Below are 12,977 nucleotides of genomic sequence, written 5' to 3' on the forward strand. Positions count from 1 at the left end.
GTGAGCTAATCCAAACTTCTGTGGCTACCATAGCCACATGATAAACTATGTGAAAAATGAGAGGCCCATTTGTGTTTCATTGGCAGTGGTGCAATTTTCTATGTTTTCAATTGGTCAATATAACTAGCAAAGTGCAAACTGAAGAGTCGCAATTGATCTTCTGTTTTAAGCATCATAACAATTGACCAATGAGCCTCTGGAGACTGTCAACTTGCACAGCAAATGATACATTACTAGACGACCTTTGGGCCATACCATAAGTGCTAATAGAATGGCTGTTATTGAAACAGTTTATTGCTCTAGGTGAAAAGCAAATGAACAATGTAGCTTCGTTTTTAGCTTCCTCATTTTATTCTAATTGAGATAGATATTAATTTCATAGTGTCTATGTTAGTAATAATGGCCAAAGAGAAGCCAGAAATTGACTACTAATCCTACTAATTTGTGGAACCCCCTTAATAGAGAATTACTCAGCAGGTCTGCACTAACAGTCTTCTCATCACTACTAATCGTGGTCTACTTATGAGACAGATTAAAGCAATAACAAAAAGGAAATCGTGTGTTCACACTGCTAACTGTTTTGCCAACATGTTTAGGCCTCCCATCAAGCAGTTTTTTTTTAAATACAAGTCTCCTGTTTTGTTCACCTTCAGTTGATTGAATATGTAATATAGAGGTCATTTGTAACATGCAAACTTGAGGGTTGTGGTCACACTACTTATTTTTATAAAACTCATACAGAAGTCAGTCTGTGTTAGAAGCTATTTAGGTTCAGGCATTACCACCCATCTAGGCATTTGTACTTAATTCAATAAAAAAATGCTGAGTTGTAGCACTAGTGTCAATGAGCATACATAAATTCAATAAAACTGTATTCACACAATACACACTATTGCTAGCAAGTCAGAAAAATCCAGTTTCATAACACTTATCTTATGCCAACCTTTGGCTGCTCAAGCTAATTAGATTAATTGCTATACCTCTCTAGCATTGCCCCAGTGTAATAAAACCACTAAAAGTTGACAGGATGTAAGAATGTCGATTACAGAAATACCAATGCTGTTTAACATTAGCGATTATTGTGGAGTTTAGGCCAAACGCTATAGCTCACATGGAGGTGACTAATGAATGCTCCATGAATCATATATGTTGCTGGAGGCCAGAACAGCACCTAAAACTACTTTTCATTTTTAGCCTTAAAAATGGATGGTTCTTGAGCAATAAAAAAAAATTATTGTGATTTGCTAGTTTTTAGAGCTGATGATTTTTCTGACTATCAAGCATCACCTTATATAGTAAAGATTCTAAAACAGTTAGGTTACAGTATTCAAATTAAAAATATGGTGATTGGTGAACTATAGATTATGGCTAATTATTTTTGTGCAAAAACATTAAAAGTATGAGTGGCTCATCACTAGCTTAACTAAATATGTTAATTTGAAAATTACTCTTATGGCAGAGTTTATGTGAATTATGTAGCCAAATATCAACAAATACAAGTTTCACAAATGGCAAGCCAAGGATATAGATGAAAGCGTTTACAATATCAAGCATATCACAGGTTGTTAGATAGTAGCATGCATTTCCTGCTAACTCAATTTTTGCTTTCTACACAATTATAATTTCCCTAAATAAAAACTGTAAAAGCTAGGTAGTTGGCGAATTGAAGGAACTTATCTGGATGACCGTTAAAACAGAAATGGCATAGCAAGTCTAAGTCAAGGTTAGAAAGATTTATGAAGATAAGGCGCATTGGGAATAAATAAATAATTTGAAGTTGCTGCCGTGGATAGAGTAATGTAGGGCCAAATTTTGGAGCTAGTTTAGTTGCAAAATTGCAGCCGTGATGTTGCCCTTTTTCTTTAAAACTGAATCTCTGATGACTCAGTTTTAGAAAAAAAGGACGCCATGGTGTATGCATTCGCGCTAATACAGCCTGAGAAATGCCAATGCATGAAACTGAGAGTAGCTGGAAATAAAGATAAGTAGACACTTGAACTTTGTTATGCTTCATCACAAGCACCATTAACCTGTTGAGCACTTTCTATTTAGTCAATTTAATGTAATTTTCATAATTATATTCAAATCTGTCAGATATATATACAGTGCAACCTCGGTTCTCGAACACAATCCGTTCCAGAAGGTTGGTCGAAAACTGAGTTGTTCGAGATCCGAAACAGGTTTTCCCATTAGGATTAATATATATAAGTTTTAATCCGTTCCAACACCCTGAATGTTTACCTTTTTAGTATTTTATACATTATTTTATGCATGAAATTGCACATTAAAATGCTGACCAACACATAAAAAGCAATTTATATCTCAGAAAATGTTAAGCAAAATGGCAAAGACACAAATAACATAAACATAAATGTAACCCAGGCTAATTCTACGTTCGCGTTGTCGTAATCTTCTATACGAAAGATTACGCTAACATGAACATGTAAAAATAAAAAAGGATAAAGAAAAGAATTATGAATAGGATTTTTTACTCGGCTACAGGATGTTCTTTTCTCTTAAAATATCTATCCAATGACACTTGCTTCTGCCTTCTTTTTAGCACTTTTTGGAAGTGGTTCATGATAGTGTCGTTAAAGTCATTGATGACTCTGGTGGCTGCAGCTTTATCGGGGTGGTGAAGTTCAACGAAATTCTGTAACTCGGCCCATTTGCTACACATTTGTTTAATCTCGGACAATGCGACAACAGTTGGTCACGGAGATAGCGATCTACACCCGTACGCCGCTCAGCATCCCACCCTCATGTACGCACACACGCGTCGTACCGGCGTTCGAACTCCGATTTTTGTTCGAACTACGAAACAAGAATTTCTTGAATTTTTTGTTCGGACTCCGATTTGTTCGAACTGCGAGTCGTTCGAAAACCGAGGTTCCACTGTACTAGATGAATAACCGGTGTTGCACAGGTAATAAAAACATCTTTGCACAGAATATTTATGTTTAATCGACATTACAACATTCACCATTCTAACTCTTAAATGAAGGTGTTTGTTTATTTCTGTGTGTGCTATAAGTTTATTTAAGTTTATGTTATATATACTTAGTGTATTTTGGGGAAGTCTAGGCGCATATCTTTCTTCTCGTAAAATGTTTCTTTTAGGAACTTAGTTCAAGCGCTGCTCGCTAAAGCATAGATAATAAAGATTGGCAGCTGTAATTTGTGTGTGCACAACTATTCCATAGTGTAGAAAGTAGGCTGTGTGGCAAAGTGGCACATCTGTTTGCAGAATTGGGATTACCGAGTTCAATTCTAGTGCAAAGCAGTTTTTTGTTACTAAAACTTTATTGCTATAACTGGACATGCAAACGACAGATACATGTAGACACTTAAATTTTTATATGTAGATACACGATATATATATATCTTATAGATATAGACAGTTATATAGATATATATATATATACCGTAAAACCTCTAATTGAATGCTACATTTATTTGAACGCCATCTCTATTTAACCACCCCTATAGGAGAAGGGCTGAAAAATAGCACGCCACTCTTTAATTGAACACCGCCTCCATTTGACCGGCTTTTTGACATTCTTTGATTTTTACGTACCTATAGTAGCATGTGATCATTAGAGAAGTGTCTATTAAATCGTACTAATAATGATTTGGTTACATGAATTATAATTAATTCTATTGTTGTTTCAGTTCGTATCGAAGACTGTTTTCCAACTCTAAAGCTTTTTGGTTATTTTTATTAAAACTTTGTAAGCAACTAACTATAGAAATATTAACTATAGAAATTATTAACTATAGAAATAGTTAATAATTGTACCAGGCTAATAGTAGTTCCTTGTTTAACCCGGTCTTGGTACTTCGATATGTGAAAAATGGTTTACGTTTATGATGGTGTATGTACGGCTAGTTTTAGTCTAAAAGTTGTGCTTAGAGCCCCTCCAGCTAAAGATTTATCAATATTTGTGTGAAATGCAAAGCGTAAAAGTTTTGCTTTGCCAAAAAATTGTTTGGATGCTAATATGGACTCATTCAGCAATGCAGAAAGTGAGTTGAGGTCAGAAGACATTGCGGAATGTATTGAACAGCCAGAAGAACAACAAGCAACAATCAGAATACAACTGGCCGAGCAAACGATGCAAATATTTTTGTTTCAAAAATGTTAATTTTTGTTTCGGCATGTATTATAACTATTGTTTGTTTATGTAATCTGTTCTTGTATATATATTTGTAGTATTTAATAGATTATTATATAACTTATAAATTTGCAAATTTATAGCATATTATTTGATAGCATTCTTAGCAATATTTTAACTCGGCTTATGATGGATCGGTCCCCAGAACTCCTATTATACATAAAAAGCCAGTTGCAAACTCTAGTAAACATATCAATGAGTGCAATGAGCATATATCCAACATTGTTAAATTTATTTAAAAATTCAGGGTTGTAATATAGTTCTCGTTATGCTGACTGTTGACTATGTTGACTGGATAGTATTGTTTATCTGAGAGTTTTAGCAATAAAATATTTAAGAATTTAACATAAACATTAGTTAAAGCATATTATTTCTTAATAATATTAGTTACTATTACCACCAACCTACTGTTGCTTTGGGCATTGAGATTTGCTTTAACTAGCTCAAGAGAGGGAGGGACAAGTTAATCTGAAACAAGATGGCTGGTGTACTGAACTGAGAAAGCTGATCGGCTTAACCGCAGTTCAGTACATCAGTCAGTTGTGGTAGTTGTTGTAAACCAAGGTTATATAAAGACTCAAAACCCTAGTATTCATAACTCTAATCATTAGTAGATAAAGTCATATGTGAAAGTTAATGGAACTAAAGAACTTGTCCTAAACCTAGTTATTTACTACTTTGCTAATCGCCTCAGTACCTGAGACCTTCATTATATGTGCAGCTGGCAAGGGAAATCAGTTAAACATTCAGTATAACTGTTAAATTTATTGCTGTTCACACTACTCATAGCCACACTAGCCTGTAATATTGAATGTTTAGTTTCAAACCTTATTATGTTATTATAACTACATTTATAACTAGTACCACATCAAATATACTAGAAACATATTTTTTTAATGATAAGAGCATTTTCACACACGACAGCTGCCGATACAGTTTTGCATATGATTCCAGTATTATGCAAAATGGAAAGTCTGTGTGCAAAATGTGTGTATTATCACACAGGCCCAGTTACAGTCATATCAATTCTTAGTTATTGTTTTATAACGGCTTTACTTTCAATTTAACATGACTTGTATATTACTGATTTGATTGAGGTCTGCATGACATTACCTTTTGGATGAGGATGTCTCTACAATAGAATCGCACATGAGTGAAAATATCCACAAAACAATGCTAGTATCTGACATTTGAGTTGCGCAGTCAGCAAGTACTCCTGGATGCTCAGTTATTTCTGGCTGTTAAGCATTTAAAGCATTATTTTGATATGAGGCTCTCAGGAGCTGGTATAAGTTAGTTAGCTTACAACATGGTCAGCTGATCAATAAATTCCTGCCAGCTGATGACAGAAAGTTGCTGGAAAGAGTAGTGAATCTGCCAAGCCCTTTCCATAGTAGCTGAGACAGAACTGTCTCGCCAACAGTTGTTTGCCTTTTAATATTTTGTTGAATACTACAGATGTGTTGATGCTTCTTTTACTTTGTCGTACTTATTCTCAGCTACTGGTTCAATGACTGGCCACTTATCGCCTCCTTGAAAGTTAGCTGGTGCCAATTTTGCTTTGGTTTATCAGCGACGTGCGCTGAAACAGGCAACACCAACTGATTGTAAAACGGGTGCATTACTTGCCAATGCACCTGTTTTACCTTGCCACTAGTACCTGTTTTACCTTGCCACTAGTAGTGCTTTCATCCATCTCATTAAAGATGTAGTTGCGTCAAATTTAAGTTGATCTTAAAAGAAAGCATTTTTTTTCTCTATCAGCTGATATGTTGTTTGTTGTGTTACACGATCGCATTGCCAAGATATTTGAAGATTAAAACCAAAAAAATCTGATTGCCGTAAAAACGCTCAGGCCACCAAAACGTGCCCAGACTTGCCCAAAATGATGTCACGCGTTTGGCAACCTGTCTCTATCTCTCGTATTCACATCGGGTATTTGCGATAAAAGTCTAGTCTTACGCGGCTCTATTGGCATATATCTTATTTTGTATTTGCTCATGTTGGCTAGAATAAAATTTTAAATCCTGCTACAGATGCATTATTATGAATGTTTCAAAGGCCTCAAATAACGAAAATTGAAAATTTGTTCTACTCACTTTCTCCAAATGTTGTGTAAACATTTGGGTACCGACTACCAATTCTACCGGTCTACGGTAATTCTGTCAAGTCACTTATGTAGAACGCGGTCTTTGTATCAGCACACTTCTGCAGCTACCCATACAAACGATATACAGCCTCCCATAAGCCCCGCCCACATTATGTCGCCTATTACCTATTGCCTACGTAATAGTTTCTTACTAGTAGTATTCTTACCGAATACTAAATAAGTCTAATAAGCAAGCCACCTCTTTGAAAAGAATATAGATAGGGATAGAGTTTTAAGGATGAGAAGTCTGCTGCAAACTGGATTTGAACTCACATTCTCCAGTTCTGCGGACACCCATATACCATATCCGATTCACTACAATATTCTGCAAATCATGTTTTGCATTATCTTCAACAATATTATTTTATTATATAATTTTTACAAGCAAAAATATTTTCATCTCGGCATAAAGCTTTTATTAAAAGTATTCATCAAGTCGTGGCCACTCACATAGTATTAGCTGATACAATAAGACAAATTCATCTACTGCAACAAACTCAAACAAAACATCATGGCTTATCCAGCATGCATTCAAGTCTCGCTTTCTCCTTTATGGCAGTTTCCACACTGACAAAGCTTCTTCGGCTGGTGGGACGACATAAACATTCTGTAATCAGTAAAACAAGTAAATGTAAACAAAGTAGATGCAATAAATATGTCATTCATAGATATGTCATTCTAAAGCGTATCTATTGACAGCTTCCAAATTGGGAGTTAAATAGATTGCGAGTGTAATTTTAAAAACGAATAAACATTTAATAAAGGCACAAGTACGCCAAGCCAACGATTCGAAGCTTTGGTTCTGGAAATTAAAGATTTGCAATGATCAATTGATTTTACCCACTTCCTACGAGTGAAAATAATTTGTAATCATGACTCTAATTTACCAAAGAAAATTCGAAAAAATTATTATAGCTAGGTAAAACGGCAGATAAGCTATGAAACGATGATTGGAGATAGCAAAGAATTATCATTTTATTAATTAGTATATGTATTTATGACTATAAAAAATATTACATTTACTCAAGTATAGAAGACTCTAAAGTAATTTAACTCCATTCTGTCTTCTTCTGCAGCAAAATGCTGCTGACGCCTGTCAGCTTTGGCCATAGGCTGTCTACTCTAATCTTTTACTAAAAGTTGCTCAGATAACTCTGAGTAGCGGTCGCTCGAACTTGAAGCCATTTTAAAACTATGTATAACTTAGTAATTGTTGAAACGCGTTGAATCAGTAACGAGTAATGAGAATGAATTCTCTAATTAGGAGAATCTTCGAGATCACAGACAACGCGTTTTACGAGTGATAACATTTATTACGGCCTATATAAAAATTTCGCACGCATGATTGGCTAACGAATCGACCTCATATTTATTGCTCGTGGTTTCGTTTCAGATACCTTGCTTGTGACGTCACGAAATAGGCACCCGCTGGAACGTGAGCTTTTTAAAAGAGGGCCTCATTCAAACGCATATATCTCTGGACAGGGTTGGTCTACAAAGACAAAAATGGCATCAAATTGTAGCTGATGTTTTAGCCTTTTATGGGTCCTAATTTCATTAAATTGACTTTTTTGACGCAACTACATCTAGCCTTCTTTAGAGTTGTGTCAACCAATGTAATGGAACTACACTTCAATAGGAATCATTCCATAAAGTGTGACTTGTGTCAGCTGGTGGCAGTCTCAGCAATCTATCTACCGGCAGTTTGTTTAGGAACATCCTTTTGATACAAAGTTTAAACACTGCTGCAAACATATGGACACAGAATCTTTGATTCATTTTGTGGTGTGCGCTAAAGAAGACATCAAATGTAAAACTCACTGTAAGTGGGTTATGCAGTCTGCAAGTGTTTTAATTGAGATGAAAAGTTTAAGCAGTAGGCTACTATGCTCTGCCAGCCGTCAGCCATATACATGCATAGCTATCTCTGACTTTACACCTTGTTAATTTGGCACAATTCCAGTAAGTATGCTCGTATCTCTAACAAGCATCAATATCTCTCCTGACACTACTGGATGCTGCATTTTATAACATCACTGAACATAAGCCGTTTTATTACCACAATTTAACACCTGACATCCTATGTATAGCCAAATCATTGGCAAAGAGGAAAATAAACAGTATAGTTATGTCTGATGTTATCTAGGTAATAATTAGAAAAGTTTTTTGAAGTACTTGAAGAATGTATAGGCGCTGGGCAGGCAAGCTTGCTATTGATCTCTAGGTAACTAGTAGACTACTCTATATTACAATGGAGATGTAGAGATGGCCAACACTCACGAATGACTTCTTATGTGTTACCTGTAAAGCGAGGGAGGATTTTATCATGTCTCAGCTGTGTAAAAAACTACAGTTGACTTGATATGTTGTAGTTTTGTTTGTAAAAAACATGCAAACATATTTCTTGCATTTAATAGTTCTTCAGTTGTTAGTTCAAACTCAAGCCTTATTGTTTGGTATACCATTCCCACATAGATCAAATATCACAGGAGAGATGGTAATAAGTGCCAATTTCTAATACTGCATTTTTTGCAAAAACAAAGTGCTGATGGAGTGTTTCCATTTTATTACCTTAGTTTTATTCGCACCACTATTCCAAAATGTCAGTTTTTCATTGGTCTTTGTGTTTACCGCTCTGATTCAACTAGTTATAGTAGGCATTAGCATTAAATGTTGTTAAAAATCTATAATTTCTATTGATACTGATTTGTAAGTGTTTTGAATGTCTCCAAGGCTGCCATCGATATAAACACATTCTAAAGTACATGTATTGTTCAGACATGGAGTAGCTGTATCTAACAGTCTATTGATTCCAACAAATTTGTACCATTCGGAACACCCTTAACATGCTTAAAATACACCTAAGTAATTGTGCTCTTTTAATATCATTATGAGTTCATTTTTAAATCATCAAAACGTCATAATTTTCTAAATTCCGAACAGACATTAATTTTAGCAAAATATAGCTGTAAAATAGTTTATTTTATCTTTGTATTTGATGATATGCATATGTATTTGTATGATTTGTATTAATGTCTGTTACCTTAGGAAAGACTGGTATATCTGCTATGTCTGGCCTTCCAAAAATCTTTAAAGTGCCGTTCTTTTGCAAATTTAAACTAATGCGTCTTACAACTACTTTTGAAAGAAGTGTACTACTTTGTCTAGAAGTGTACTACTTTGTCTAGAAGTGTACTACTTTGTCTAGAAGTGTACTACTTTGTTTAGAAGAACGGCCACTTAATTCAGCTATTTCCCGTTGACATCCTCATCGTTTGTAGTTGCTGTTTGGTGTGTTTGCTTATTTCTCAAGTGTGAATTTTAAGTGTATGCTACAGACTAAACTGAACTAAACATCTCTGTGATAGACACATACTGCACTCCATGCATAAACAAAGGGTGACATAACTCATATCAAATTGCTCCTTGATCTTTAACGTTAAGATAAGAAAGGCTTTTGTTGGCAGAAGCTCGGTTGCATTAAGGGAATTGTCATATTTTAGATATTCTTGTGAATATCGACATGCATAATCTTAGTTTAGTTACTCAGTAGTTATAATATTGAAAAATGTTGCATGAAAATTTCAAGTATATGATACTATCTGGTTCATGAAGTCATTTGTGTTTTGTTTTTGGGAGCAAAGCAGACATTTGAAAAAAATAATGCAAAATCTTATTAGCTGATATTTTGTATTAAAAGTTCTGTAGCCTATAAGGTACCATTTTTATTTCTGTAATGTCATCTCTTATTTATATAATAGTCGAAGAGTTATCTTTAGAAAACTAGCGCTCCCAAAACTCCCAAATGCATGCAGCGGGCAAGTTTGTTTTTACTGTCTTCAATAGCAGCGCGTCACAATTTTGCTGACGTCTGTATAAACATTGTTATGGACTACCAATCGTAACAGCACTTGTTTATCTAAATTTTAAGGCATTAGTCTGGCGAGGTGACTCATAGGTGTATACTTTGTCTGTATCGGATTTCAAATAACGATAAATTTCAATTGATCAAACATGACCTCTGCTTCAGGTCACATTTCACTGATTATGAAACGTTCATTGGAATGCATTTTATTCATTGAATCATCTTTGCATTACAGAATCTTTGCGGTTGTTTTAGAGCAACCGAGTCTAAAACCGACCGGCCGTACTGGTTGGTGCTTGCCACAACTAACTCGCTACAGTTAAATATTTGATGTTTTGGTCAACAAGAAATTCAATTCTCCGTTCTGATCGAATCTTCCTGATTGCATTTCTCTTTATGTAAACATAAGAGGGCCTGTGTCTCATCAGTTTAATCAAAGAAACATGTGTTCCCAGTTGACCTCAAGAGGTCATCCATCGCGGCAGCATACAGTGACCTCTTATGGTGACCTGTTAAGCAACTAAGCACCTCAGACAGCGATATAATCACAAATACGCTTCAACTAGAAGGTCGTATCTTGGAAAACTACTGCCATGAGAACTCTCGTGAAATATATCTGGCTGGTCGCAATTCAATGCAACCTTCTGCTCGGGTACGTAGCTCTAAATGATTATGAAAATGATTTCATTGCTGGCCTGCTGTGTTAGGTGTGTGAGCCATTTTGGAGCTGATAAATAGTCACTTTGTTTACCTCCTTCAGCAGAGATGTTTCAACGAGGTCATATATGTCTTATGTAGTTTCATCTTCAATATAAATATTTTTCTGTTTAGTGTTAGGATATATAAACAGTTAGTGTTTGAAACAGTTTGATGGTTTTATAACTGGCACCATATCTTTTAAACTTTTCTGTTACTCGATATTCCCATTAAAATAGATTATCTGTTAGAAAGGAAGGGGAGTGTTTATAATAATTACATGTTCGTAAGCATTGGTGACAACAAACAATCTATGTTTATGTTAAATTTTTCATCCTATAACTTGTGTTAACGACAGCAGTTTGTAAGTATATCAACTCGAGCAGCGTATAAGGCCCTAGAAGGCACACTGCATCCACAAACCAACCTACCAATATGTGACTGGTTTTATTTATTTTTATAGAAGAAAACAAAATATTGTGATTACAGTCAGGGTGCTCATGTCTGTGAACAGGATGTATCACAAATCAGAAGTCAGCCACTCTATGAAAGAGTTAACACATGAGTTTAACATAACTTGATTAGTCAGGTCATGCATTGTTTTTGCATATATAGGCATATTAGCTGTAAAATGGTTGAGGCAAGAGTTGAATTAACGAGTTTCCTTCTAAGAAGCAATACTAAGTTAAGGCAAGGGTGTCTGAACATAATCTAGTCGAATAGATAAGTAAAATTATGTATGATTGCAGATTATCTGTTTAAACTGTCTAAATTCACTTCTGGTGAAATCTTTACCATTTCTGATGAACTTATTAGACACACTAACAATTATAGCGCACCTGACCTTGTAGAGGTTACATCATCACAGCGCCGAATCGCTTCATTCCAAATAGAGGAGAGTCTGTGTGTGTCTCTCTGCATAACTTGGAGTCTCTGGAACCGGTAGATGTGACTATCAGGCTGGCTGTTAAGTCGAGAACGCCTCGTCACTCCTCCAACGTTCCCAAGAGAGAAGAAGAAAAAGTTGTGCAGACTGTTCAAGTCACTCTTCAACCTTCACTTAATCGTTAGTAACTTTCAATGTATTTACTATAGTTTATACTTGAAGTTGATGTATATAATAGTTGAATTTATGGATACACAACGACAATGAGTTGTGTGCTCGGAGCAGTTGTAAAGATGGAGGAGACTGACAGTCAGGCTAGACACACTCCCCTTCTTAACTCATCTATTAAAACATGGATTATATTCTTGAATAGAGAAACCAGGATGTTTTTCTTGAGTAATTGGCCAGATAGTCAGTGATGATTACATTCTACTAGAAGTTGTGATTTATCTTTTCTGAACCAGGTACTGATTGTTGGGTTCACATCATTTAAACTAGCGTTAATATGGTGCTGATTATTTGGTCCATATCACTTTAACTAGTGTTAACATGGTGCGGATTGTTTGGTCCATATCACTTTAACTAGTGTTAACATGGTGCTGATTGTTTGGTCCATATCACTTTAACTAGTGTTAACATGGTGCGGATTGTTTGGTCCATATCACTTTAACTAGTGTTAACATGGTGCTGATTGTTTGGTCCATATCACTTCAACTAGTGTTAATATGGTGCTGATTGTTTGGTCCATTTCACTTTAACTAGTGTTAATATGGTGCTGATTGTTTGGTCCATATCACTTTAACTAGTGTTAACATGGTGCTGATTGTAGGGTTCACACTAGTTAGTCAGTGATTTTATACATATCTAAATTAGTACCCTAACAGTCTAGTGTGTCATGAGAGACCGTCAGGTGTATTGATAAAGCACAGAGAATAAGTGTGTACACAATTATTCTGAAATGCTACAAGATGGAAGATTAGCCCATGTGTTAGAGCGCCGGGCTGCTAAGCTGAATGTAACATGTTCAAATCCTGTATGAAGCGATGTTTCATCCCAAACTCTAATCATGGTGCTAGACAGACAAACACAGCTCTTACTAGAGTAAGGATTTAGGACATCGGAATATCATAATAAAAGGTCATCTGGTTTTACAAATGCCGTAGAAATAATCCATGCCCAGAATTCACCTTTTTGCATTTAACTCTA

The sequence above is a fragment of the Watersipora subatra genome, chromosome 3 (assembly GCF_963576615.1).
Source record: "Watersipora subatra chromosome 3, tzWatSuba1.1, whole genome shotgun sequence".
Classification (NCBI taxonomy): Eukaryota; Metazoa; Bryozoa; class Gymnolaemata; order Cheilostomatida; family Watersiporidae; genus Watersipora; species Watersipora subatra.